We start from the raw sequence: 12,287 nt of genomic DNA, 5'->3' as shown, positions 1-12,287 counted from the left end.
TGTCTCCCTGGTAACCGGCAGCTGCTGGTACGCCTGTGTGAGATCCAGCTTCGTAAAGATGGCGCCGCCTTGGAGGGAAGCGAGAACGTGGCCGACTGTTGGAACCGGGTAAGCGTGCTGGTTAAGGGCCCCATTCAGCCTGCATTTATAGTCGGCGCAGATACTTACTTCCCCGTTAGACTTAAGGGGGGTGACTATGGGGGTCTCCCACTCTCCCCCCTCTACCAGCTGTAGGACCCCCTGCTCTACTAATTTGTCTAGCTCTCTCTCTATCTTGTGTTTGAGATCAAAGGGGACTCTTCATGGTTTGATTCTAACAGGTAGGACGCTGGGGTTCAGTTTAAAGGAAATGGGGGCCCCGGTGTACCTGCCTAGTTTGTTATCAAATACGTCTGCAAACTCGTTGCAGACAGATTCAATGCTGCTTCCCTGGGTCCTGTGGATGCCCGATATCGCTATGCCTAGGGTCTCAAACCAGTCTAGCCTGACTAGACTAGTTCTCCGGCCCTCGACCACAAGGATTTCCAAGTGCCCATGGAAACTCTTAAATCTCACTAAAAGGGTGGCCTCCCCCTTGATCTTTACTGGGGCGTTTTGGAAATCGGTTAGGATAATGTTGGAGGGCCTCAATTTAACCCACCGCTTGCTCCGGCTGCACACGAGTTTAAAAGTCTCATAAGATATTACTGAGACTGCATAGCCGGAGTCAAGCTCCATCTTGCAGGGAATGCCCTGAAGGTGGATGTCCAATTTAAGCTTGGCTTTAAGTGGCCGGCAGGCCCCGGTTCTACAGATGGCCCTCCGGCTTTCGAAAAATCCTATGCGGTTAGGTTTCTGGGCCCCAGTACCTTTCCACGACTCATCCTCCGGCTGTAGCTCGTGGAGGCCCTCTCGGGAATGGCTATGACAGACCTCTGCGATGTGGCCTGTTTTGCCGCAGGCTCAACACTTGGCTGAACGGAACTTGCAGATGGCCCTTGCGTGGTCTCTGCCGCAGCCTGCGCACTTTAGGAAGGGGGCTGTTTTCCGCTGTTTCTCCTGGCTTTAGCATCACCTCTCATTGCTCCAGTCTCCAGCGAACCTGATCGATGCCGGGTTCTTCCTCCGCTTCTCTGCTTCCGCCATACGCAGCGTTTTCGAGGTGGATGGATCCTCCTGGGCTGCTGGGTCGAGGGGGCTGGACCACTTGTACTGCACCGCTGGCCGCCTCGTGGCCCAAGATCTCGTCCTGAGCATCTTGGAGGGTCAAGTTGGGCCTAGCGAACAGCTTCTGTTGTAGGCGCTTGTCGTATAGGCCGCACACAAGCCGGTTGCGCAACCTCTCATCCAAGTTGGAGAACTTGCAGAGGTGGGCGGTCTCTCACAAGGCCGCAATGAACTCTGACGCCGATTCGCCCGGCCGTTTGACCCTCATGTCAAACTGGCCCCGCCAGGCTAGCTCGGACATTCATGGCCTGAAATGTGTGTTCAGCTTCTCGGTGAGGTCTCGGAATGAGATGGTCTCAATCGGCATCGATGAAAACAGGCTAACGGCCACGTCGTAGGTGGCTGGCCCGCTCATGCAGAGCAAAACCGCCGCTTTCTGGCCGTCGTCGGTGATCCGGTTGACCCGGAGGAAGTTTTCGACCTGTCCCACGTGGGAGGCCCACCGCTTGGGGTGACAGATGTCGAATTTGCGGGCTTGGCCGATTTGTGCCATCTTCAGCGTCCGGTTCCGTGAGTCCTGCTTCTCCAATGCAGCCACTAGCATGGTGGCTAGTTGGTTGTCGAGGGGGGGGGAAAGATGCCTCTTCCCACCAGCAAGCGATGCCGTCCCCTAGTGACTTTCAGCTCATGAGGTGAAGCAGGATCCCACCTTCGTCGCCACTATTGTGTAGTGGGTTTTGAAGAGTAGGAATGATGCCAGGCAGATGAGTACAGTCAAACAACTCTTTATTTGGTGACCATAACTGAACTGGGAGAATAGGGGTATCTGTACCCTTTATAAACCAGGCCAAGTACGCTACCAACCAATCAGTTTGAACCTCAGTTTCCCGCCAAAAACTGACACCGGCCACAACAGTTTCGGTTCAGCGCCACCTGGTGGTAACTGTTCTGTAACTGCTTAAAGGTGCTCTTTAAACCTAATACATAACATTGTGGAAGTACTAATGTTATGAAGTTACAGAGAGTAACGACTACTTCTGCTTGGAATGCTTAAGTGCCACTGATTCCAGTCATCTGCACGAAAAGGCTGAACATGTTTGAATCTGGAATCCATCACCTGTTTCTGGGTTTATGTGAAATGCAAGTCCATCTCTGAACAGAATGGGAAAAGAAGAAATAGGGGAGACATGATAGCAATATTCCAGTATTTGAGGGGCTGCCACAAAGAAGAGGGGCCCATACTATTCACCAAAGCACCAGAGTGCAGGACAAGAAACAGTGGTTGGAAACTGATCAAAGAGAGAAGCAACCTGGAATTAAGGAGAAACTTCCTAACATTGAGGACAATTAACCAGTGGAACAGCTTGCCTCCAGAAATCGTGGGTGCTCCATCACTGGAGATTTTTAAGAAGAGGCTAGACAGTCACTTGTCTGAGATGGTATTATGTTCTCCTGCTTGAGCAGGGGGCTGGACTAGAAGACCTCCAAGGTCCCTTCCAACTCTATTATATTCAAGGAATGAAGGAAATATGGTGGGTCTTAGAATAATTATAAAGCTACAAGTGAATCATTTCAATTTTTTTTGGCAGATCAATGTAGAACGATTGGAGCAACCTGAAGAAATGATAAATGGGGTTACTGAAGCCAACTGTACTTCTGATCATTAATTTTACTGTAATTACAAAATAACTACTGTAGTAGGGGCTAATGTATACAAACAAATGTTCACGGTTAATGTAACGTACAGGTCATAGTGTATTTGCTGCAATATTTGTGTCTTTTTATCTTAGTTTTGTCTTTTCAGGCCACTTTAATGAACAGCTTAAAATTGATTGTGGTTTCCATTTGGCACCCTACTAAACAGCTCCAAAGACTTTAGAATCCAGCTTGATGTGGGAGATTGGAAATCCAGGCTACCTTTTACAATTCTACAATTGCATATGCCTTTAACTCAGTGGAGGGGGGAAAGCTGTACTAAGAGAAAAATATACTACTTAGAGTCCTGCCCATGGTGATAAACAACATGAGAGCATTCAGCCTGCAATCTCCCTCACAAGTGTACCATTCTTTATATGCCAGATTGTAAACTGGACAAATGCAAGACTTTTCCTGCAGTCTTGGGCATTGAAAAGCGAACGGATGGATGTGGGGGGAAAAAGGGGTCACAATAGTGCTGTCTAGAAAAAATATCGTCTGTAGACAATACCTCTCATTATTAGGTACAATACATCTTAAAAATGAAAGCTGGACTTTTGAGTCTCAGACTGGTAAGGAGTAATTCCTCACTTTAAAATGTGCTGTTTTTTTTTTTTAGATTGGTACATTTCCAGATTATTTTCTAGGACGTTATCAGGGAACTGAATCTGAAAAGAAATTTTCAAGGAGAAGAAAGCATTTAAAAAAACCACAACCAAATAGATTAGATTGAAACTTCATTAAAATGGAGAGAAAATTAAGTTGATAATTATCTGTAATTACAATCTCCTTTGAGAACCTCTGTAAAGTCTAGAATATCTGAATTATTTTACTACAATTCAAATTGTTGTTATTTTTCTGCTACATATGTTTTGAATTCAAGGCTTTGCTATGTTTTGTCTTTCATAGGTAGTCCTCACTTAATGACTAGTCAGTGGCTGTTTGAAGTTACAACAGACCTACTCTGAGCTATTTGGGATTCCTTTTTAAAGTTCTAACAAAGACAAATCTCCCCATAGTCACACAATGTCATTTTGGTCACTTGGCAACTAGCCCACATTTGTAGCCATTTGCAGCATCCTGCATGATGTGGTTGTGATTTTTTGACAGCGTTTATTTCAGTTTTCTGGCAAAAAAATTCCCGCTAAGGAAAATGGGTTCACTCAAAGATCACTGTGCTTGGTTGACAACTGCCACAAAAAAGGTTTTAAAATTGGGCATTCAACCGCCATGATTTACAATCATAATTCTAGGCTCAGTTATAGTCATGTTAACATTTAACATGTTAAATTTAATTGACCGCTTTTTTCCTCCTTTTTTGTACATTATTTTTTCTTCTTTTTTCGTTGTGGTTAGGGTTGAATGTATGTTTTTGTTTTGTTACATTTTGTTCGTTTTACTGTTCTGTATTTTATTCTCTATGATAAAACAATTTTATACACACACACACGTCCTAATATCCATTATAACACTGGAAGACTATGGTCCATTTTCTTGGAGTCCTATATTCACTATGGTTGTATCATATTTTTGAATATATGAAGCATCTGGAAGGTTTTTGGGGTACCATTCCAGTTTATCCATTTAGTTTCATTTGAGTATCAGGGATCAGACCCGGAACATATTTATGACTGGACATGCATTCTGCTCTTCCAATGTCCATCCACCCTGATCTACAAATAGCTCTGAATATACTAAAAAAAACAAATCCAATTAATCTCATTTGAGGTTTAAACTGGATTCAGAAGCTTGGGAGATGAGAAGCTGGTTGTCCTTTAACATGAAAGAGCTTCACTCAAGTTTCTGTGCAGCCATGAATCCCACTGAGTTGTAGTTTGTGTGCTCCTTAACACCTAACCTATCAGGGTCTTCTGATGACAAGCTGGGATAAAGCTATTCTGGTTAGACGTTTTTGGAGAAAGGGAAGTATAATTTAAGTATGAAATAATATTGTATTATTGATAATTAAATCTTAACAAAATATTTTTGAGGACTTGAGGAGTGATAAGGGTGGGTATAGAGAGGTGTCCTTGATGTATCTCTGTGTACATGAGGTTTGGTTCATACGTACAAACTGCACATATGGAATTTTCCTCCTGATCAATGAATATAAGTTATTCTTGCGGGAATCCCAAACACATGGAGCCACAGAACTTATTAATGAATGGAAGACCAGAGTAACTCGCTAACCTCCTCTTACAGAATTTTAAAAACTCAACACACACAAAACCAGAACTATTTTTATAGGTCATTTGAACATTCCCATTCTGTTCAGAGATGGACTTGCATTTCACATAAACCCAGAAACAGGTGATGGATTCCAGATTCAAACATGTTCAGCCTTTTCGTGCAGACGACTGGAAGCAGTGGCACTTAAGCATTCCAAGCAGAAGTAGTCGTTACTCTCTGTAACTTCATAACATTAGTGCTTCCACAATAATAAATACGGAGCATGTAACTTAGACCAACCTAATACTTTGAGGAAGCCAGAGAAACTAGGGCTTGATAAAAATGGACGGTTCCTCTTTCAGAACTGATGTATTCGATTTCAGCTGCCATCTCTCACATTAAACATGTGCTGCTAAGCTTCCTTTCCTCAAAAGTCGGATCTTGAACTCCTGCAAGCCCACATATATGTGAATGGGAGAAAAAAGGTATAGACGTTCATTACTGATCCTTTGGGCCTTTTGAAAAGACACATTTTTTTTCAACAAGCAGGTTATGCAATAGCTTTTAGACAAAGCAGGTACTCAGTAATTTTTTTGTTTTAAGATTAACCTGAAACCATCTACGACTTAATACTTTGTAAAAAGTTGTAAGCAGAAAAGAACGATAAAGTAGTATGCTTTCAAGAAAAAAAGAGTAAAAATACAGCACCATAGGCATTATGAGAGCTCAGCGAATGCTGTTTCTTGTCTTCTATACTTGCTGTTCCATCAAGAATATTTAGACAAATCAGAATTGAAAAGTATTTTCTTTTGTTTGTTATAGAACTTTGTTAAAGGAGCAGAACTGATTGACAACTGCAAATGTTGAAGAGGATCATTAATCCCAGTAAAACTGGTCATTACGTGCTCTCTGAAATATGAAACCTATCCGGTTGGCCAAAGAAACAAGAGATGTTTCCTGTGAGTGAAATATCAGGATCTTTTAAAAAAAGCAACATTACTTATGAATATGAGCCCCCTACTTGAATAGCAAATAATAGAAACATGTTATGAATAAGTCTTCATTTAAAAAGGAAATCCAATCACAAAATATGCCTACAATTCTCCATGTGTTTACCTGTGAGTAATCTCCATGAAACTGGTGAAACTCAAAGCTAAGTAAGCAGGCCTAACCCTGCTATTTATATTATATAATTATTGTAAGGCTCCCCTATAATTTTTCTACCCAAAAATGAAAAATGCTTTGAGTTTGGAGCAGAAAGTCCGAATTGGCTGTGTCTTTTGTTATGAGACAACACTTAAAACAATTCAAGTGCTCCTATGGAAAACAACTCAAAATGTTTTGAGTACTCGAGCTCTATAATGGTATTTTGAACCAAGAGCCTTCCTCTCTCTCTCTCTTTTTTTAAACCCACAACCCAAAAAAATTAGGTGGAGTACATACATTCCATGGTCACTTCTGACAGTCATTCAACTTGCAGAAAAATTGGCCAATGTTTAAAATGTTAAGTTATTCTTCATAAAGAACCTTTGAAACAGCAAAACAAAGTGGGGGGGAATCACTCAAATCCCTTCAACAATCACAGCTCTGTTTCCAGTTCTCCAGAGGAAAAGGAGAAATTATAGGAAAAGGAGAAATTCAATTAAATATTTCTGATGACAGATACTTCCTCAAGAGGGAGGGGCCCACCTATCTATGTTTGCAAAGAAAGAGCAGTTTATCTATTGACTATTCCTTAACAAACTCAATTGTTTTATGTAGTTTCCTAAAAGTAGTTCTTGTTTTGGTGACCACAATTGAGACTGGCAACTTGCTCACTGAGTGAAATGGTCACTAAATGAAACTACAACTGCGCTTACACTTTTACTTCAGCTTTCCTTTGGCTTGCAAACCTGCAAGTATGGGTGATAAAGTTACTTTTTCGTCACTGTTGTCACTGTGAATGGTTGCTATGTAAGATAGTTGCTAAATGAGAATCACCTGCGTTGCCTTTTGATACTAGCTATAAAGCAAGTGTGTTTTTTGTGTAAGTCTTATCTTTTTACAAGTTTTCAAATTCATCCATATTATGAATAAAATTATTGTAGAACTTATGTAACTTAGAGTAGGAAATGCAGGCGAGATACAATCCTTGGGTAAGAGATCCAAGTTCAGCACTGTCGAGAGAGATGCATTTTTTTTTTCAGATGATATTCCAGGGGAATAAATGTATTTTTGATCTCCCGCAGAAGCAATTATGGTCTGGATTAAACCTGGGAAAATAATTATTTTTAATAGCAATAGCAAAATCACTTAAGACTTTTTTCACGCCCCAGTGTTTTCAGTGATTTGCAAATGTTAGCATATTGCCCCCAACAATATGGGTCCTCATTTCACCAGTCTCAAAAGGATGGAAGGCTGAGCCTACCTTGAGGCAATCAAGATTGAACTTCTGGCAATGAGCAGAGTTAGCTTGCAATATGGCATTCCAACCACTGCAACACCACAGCTGCTTTATAGGCTTTATAGGCTGAAAACACCAGATTCTTCGCTCTGTAGGTGTCTAATTGGTAATATTAGGAGCATTGTGGGGAAATCAAATCTATATAGAGGACTAATTCCAAATGGACTTCTGTTTCTGACAGTCAGAATTAGGAAGAATTGGATACGATTTCTTCTGTTGATGGAGCCCTGTTGAACTGAAAGCACAGGATTTAAAATCCAAGTTATTAAACAGCCAAAAAATATAAATATCTATGAATTAAAATTAATAATAATTGGCACTTCCTTATGAGAGATGCTTTATACAAAGTTCATTTTTGTCTTTTAGCAATAATAGGAAAAAAGATGCAGTACATTTCTTTTGGGAGACTCTTAGGACTTGGAATCCCATGGATCAAAAGGACAACTATCTCTGCTACAGTATCCTTCCCCAACCTGGTAACCCCCCAAAGGTAGGTATGATGGACACAGGTTAGGGGGTGATGCAAAGCCATTGCCAAGAGCAATCTAAGACCCTGAGCATCAGTGGAAAATTGATGCTCAGTAATAAGGCCTGAAAGATTTAGGACAAGAAAGTTTATAGACTAGAGCAGGGGTCTTCAAACTCGGCCCTTTTATGACTCATGGACGTCAACTCCCAGAATTCCTCAGCCAGCATGCCTGGCTGAGAAATTCTGGGAGTTGAAGTCCATGAGTCATAAAAGGGCTGAGTTTGAAGACCCATGGACTAGACTAGACTAGACTAGACTAGAATAGACTAGAATAGAATAGAATAGAATAGAATAGAATAGAATAGAATAGAATAGAATAGAATAGAATAGAATAGAATAGAATAGAATAGAATAGAATAGAATAGAATAGAATAGAATAGAATAGAACTGGAAGGAATCTTGGAGATCTTCTAATCCAGCTCCCTCTCAAGCAGGAGAACCTATACCATCTCCGACAAGTCCAGTTTCTTCTTAAAAACCTCCAGTGATGGAGTGCCCACGATTTCTGGAGGCAAGCTGTTCCACTGGTTAATTGTCCACACTGTTAGGAACTTTCTCCTTACTTCTAGGTTGCTTCTCTCCTTCATCAGTTTCCAACCATTGTTTCTTGTCTTGCCCTCTGGTGCTTTGGAGAATAATTTGACCCCCTCTTCTTTATGGCAGCCCCTCAGATACTAGAATACTGCTATTATGTCACCTCTATTTCTTCTTTTCTTTAGACTAGCCAAACCCAAGTCCTGCAGCCATTCTCCTTTTTCAATTAAGGGTTCACTCTGGCTTCCACCTATTAATATCCTTGACCTTGATTCAGCCATGCGGCAATAATTCATTCTCAGAAAAAGGACTGTGCAGATTTAGTGTGCTCCATGTTTAATGGGAGAAGTTGAATTCTGAAGACAATAGTTATTTTTGTGCTGCTTTGCAACAACCAGCCCTGGGGTACTGCTGTGTTCCAGACATGTGAGGAACCAAGCACAATCCAGTGGACCAAAGACAGCTTTCATTCTCTGTCTCCAGCCTTCTGGGATGAAGAAATTACTCCTGTGTGGCCAGCCTCTCATCGTCAACTTTCCTTTTGGCAAGCAAGCAACCTGTTCCTTTAACATTTCAAACAAATGGATTGTGTAAACCCCAAATAACGTAAGTGGAAGAACTTGGTTCTCTGTTTCTCAGTGGCGTAGCGTGGGTTGTCAGCACCCGGGGCAAGGCAACCGGAAGCGGAAATAGAGGGGCGGGCGGGCGGTGACGTCACGGCACTGCTGAAAAGACGCGCCCCGCAGCGGCGTAGACTTTCCAAGAAGAGTCGCGCGCATGCGGGATGCTTCCGGGTCCCTCTCGAGGGCGGCTGGGTGGGGCTCCGACCTGCAAGAGCCGCTGCATTCAAGCTCGCACGTGAGCCCCGCTAAATAAAGCCACGCATGCGCACGAAGCTAGGCCGGCCGGCCAGCGGGTCCGTCTTCGCTCGGCCAAACCTGCCAGGGCGCCTGCGGGGCGCTTGCGGTTGGCCTGAGCCTGGGCGGAGAGTTGGCCGCTTCTATTTATTTTATTCAGTTTATGTGGCCGCCCATCTCACCTGCCGGACTCATTTCGCTTTACAAGAAAGAGCAGCTCGAGAGCGGAGCCAAGCCGACTCTGTGCAGCCCTTGGGGCTCCCTGAGCAGCTCAGTGCGAGCGCGCCCCCCCCAGATGTTGTGCCCGGTGCGGTCGGTCCCCCCTGCACCCCCCACGCTATGTCACTGCCGTTTCTGTAGCTGGATTCTCAGATATTTAATTGGAAGTGGCCTGTGTAAAAAAAAAAACAAGGCTAGCTGCTGATCTGAATCCAGTGAAACTATTCCCTACATAATTGCTTCTCATCCTTGACGCTTTTGCTTCTTGCTTCAATTACATCTCTTTTACGTAAAAAACCTTCCTTGAGTTTAATAGCTTTAAATCTCCGCTAACTAGTTTCAATAATGTGTTTTTCTAAATCACTTTCTGTTCTACTTAGGGGTTTCTTTCCAGTGCCAAGAATACTGGCGGAGCGGTTGACCATTCTAGCATTATCCCTGGCCAAGAATAAAACAAGCTGGCAAAGGAGGCTGTGGGTATCTCATGTGTGCACGGGATAAGCCAGCCAGCTGTCTCCACTTGCGATATTAAATGAAGCAATGGCTGCTTTTGGATGGTTTGAGCACAGACACTGAAAACATCTAAGCATTGTTCCATTGGTATACAAAAATCTATTGTGATATTCATTCTTTTAAAAAAATGACCCCAAACCAATAATGAAAAGCTGACACTAAAGGGAGTTCTTACAGCTCTTGATCTGCAGAACAAACGCTCCCTCCTGTGGCTAAAATATCATCGCTCCCCCTTGTCTCTTTCTAGTTTGCTTGGAATTAACTTTATGTAATGGTCATTATGATGGTAGTAAGAAACATAACGATTTTGTAATAAGGTAAACAGATTCTCACTGCAGTCTCACCTAAGGTAATATGCCAAAGATATTTCAGTAATGTGGTTAAGAACGAATGTTTTAAGCAGTCTGATTTCTCTCCCCCTATTCCTAGGTAATAGGAATTACCTATTCAATTAATTTGAGTGGTGAAGCTCTTATCTATAGATTACAGTCCACTGTGGTGCCCATGAGTAGCAACGAAGCCCTACATGCACTGTCAGTTCTATAAATAGAGAAACTGAGGCTGAAATTCCTTCTCCGAGTTCATCATCCAAACACGTTCTTCCAATACTACTAGTGGTTTTATCTTCACCGCTGCCAGCACTCTGTCTGATGCCGTGGAACAGGAAGGATCTTATCCTGGAGGTATTCTTGCAATGCAGATCAACTGTCACGAGCAATTCTTCAAAATGGGCATGAAGACATTTGGGGAGATCCAATTAACTAGCAACCAGCCAGATAGACTTGGCAAGCAACTCATTGCTTTATAAACGCACTGGATCTTCCAATGGGTAGCATTGCTTCCTTCTGCTCTGCCTGAAATCTCTTTACATCTTTTCTTTTCTCCCCTCGCTACACTCAACCATTCCATTCTTATTGGAAGGAAAAGCTCCTACTATCTCCTCTTAGCATGTTTGATCCTTCAGTTATATATTTGCACTTTTCCTACAGTACATTTCCGGAGGATGCTGAGTTAAATAGGAAAAGCCAGCTTCAAGTCAACATGAACAGTACACTAAATTTCTGAACAGCAATTAGTTTGAAATTGAAGAAAGCCAGCCTGAGGAAAACTGAAAATCCTCACTGCTGATCTTTGGAGCACTTTTTTTTTTAAAAAAAAGACCTTTCATTTTATTGTAGGATAAAATAAAAACAAAAACAAAAATTAAGTAAACTTCTGAGAAAAGAGAAGAATGCAGAAGTAAGAAAGAAAAAAAGTAATAACTTCTGACTTTTTCCAGGGCAGTAGAATACAAAAAAAATAAAAAATTACAGCCACAGCCTTTTGCTTCCTATTTCTAAATGATTCAGACCATTTCTGTAACATCAAAATCATTCTTATCATTAAGTAAAATTAAATAAAATTAATTTTATTAAAATTTTATGAAAATAAGATTAAAGTTTCAGTTTTTCAAAATCCAGGAGTAGTTTCCAAATGGAAACAAAATGAGATAACGTCTCTTTAATTAGGACGGTGAGTTTTGCCATCTCTGCCAATGCCATCACTTTTATCACCCATTCTTCCACTGCGGGAATGGCTACGTCATTCTATCTTTGGGCATGCAAGATTCTTATGGCTTTCAACATATATATTCCAAATTTTCTTTCAAGCTCGTTATCCACAATTTACCAGTTCTTGAAGCTAGAAGAAAAGTATACTAGCATGAGATTTGCAGTGCCTGATGCTGACTTCTCTTTGGCCATTGTTGTGGGTTGTCACTAAATGGTGTCTTTATTTCCAGTATAGGGGCATGAAGGCTTAGCAGTTAAGAAGCTGAGCTTGTCAGCTGTAAGGCTGACAGCCAAGTTCAAGATCCGAGCACCATGCAATGGGAAGCCCCTGTTCTTGCTCCAGTACTTGCCCACCTAGCAGTTCGAAAGCATGCAAATGCGAATAGATAAATAGGCACCACTTTGGAGGGAAGGTACAGTGTTCCATGTTTTGCCACATGCTCTGCGCTGCAGCGTGATGTCATGCTGACCAAATGACCCTGGAAATGCCTTCGGACAAGTCAGACACTATTGGGGAAATCTTTACCTTTATTTCCAGTATACATGGCAAGTTAAAGAAAGAGATTGGTCAATTCCTCAGCTATGTTCCTGCCCCTTCCAACAGGCATCAACACATCATTCATCCTTTTTTT

Source organism: Vipera ursinii, assembly GCF_947247035.1.
Source record: "Vipera ursinii genome assembly, chromosome: 1".
Classification (NCBI taxonomy): domain Eukaryota; kingdom Metazoa; phylum Chordata; class Lepidosauria; order Squamata; family Viperidae; genus Vipera; species Vipera ursinii.
This window is presented reverse-complemented; position numbering follows the sequence as displayed.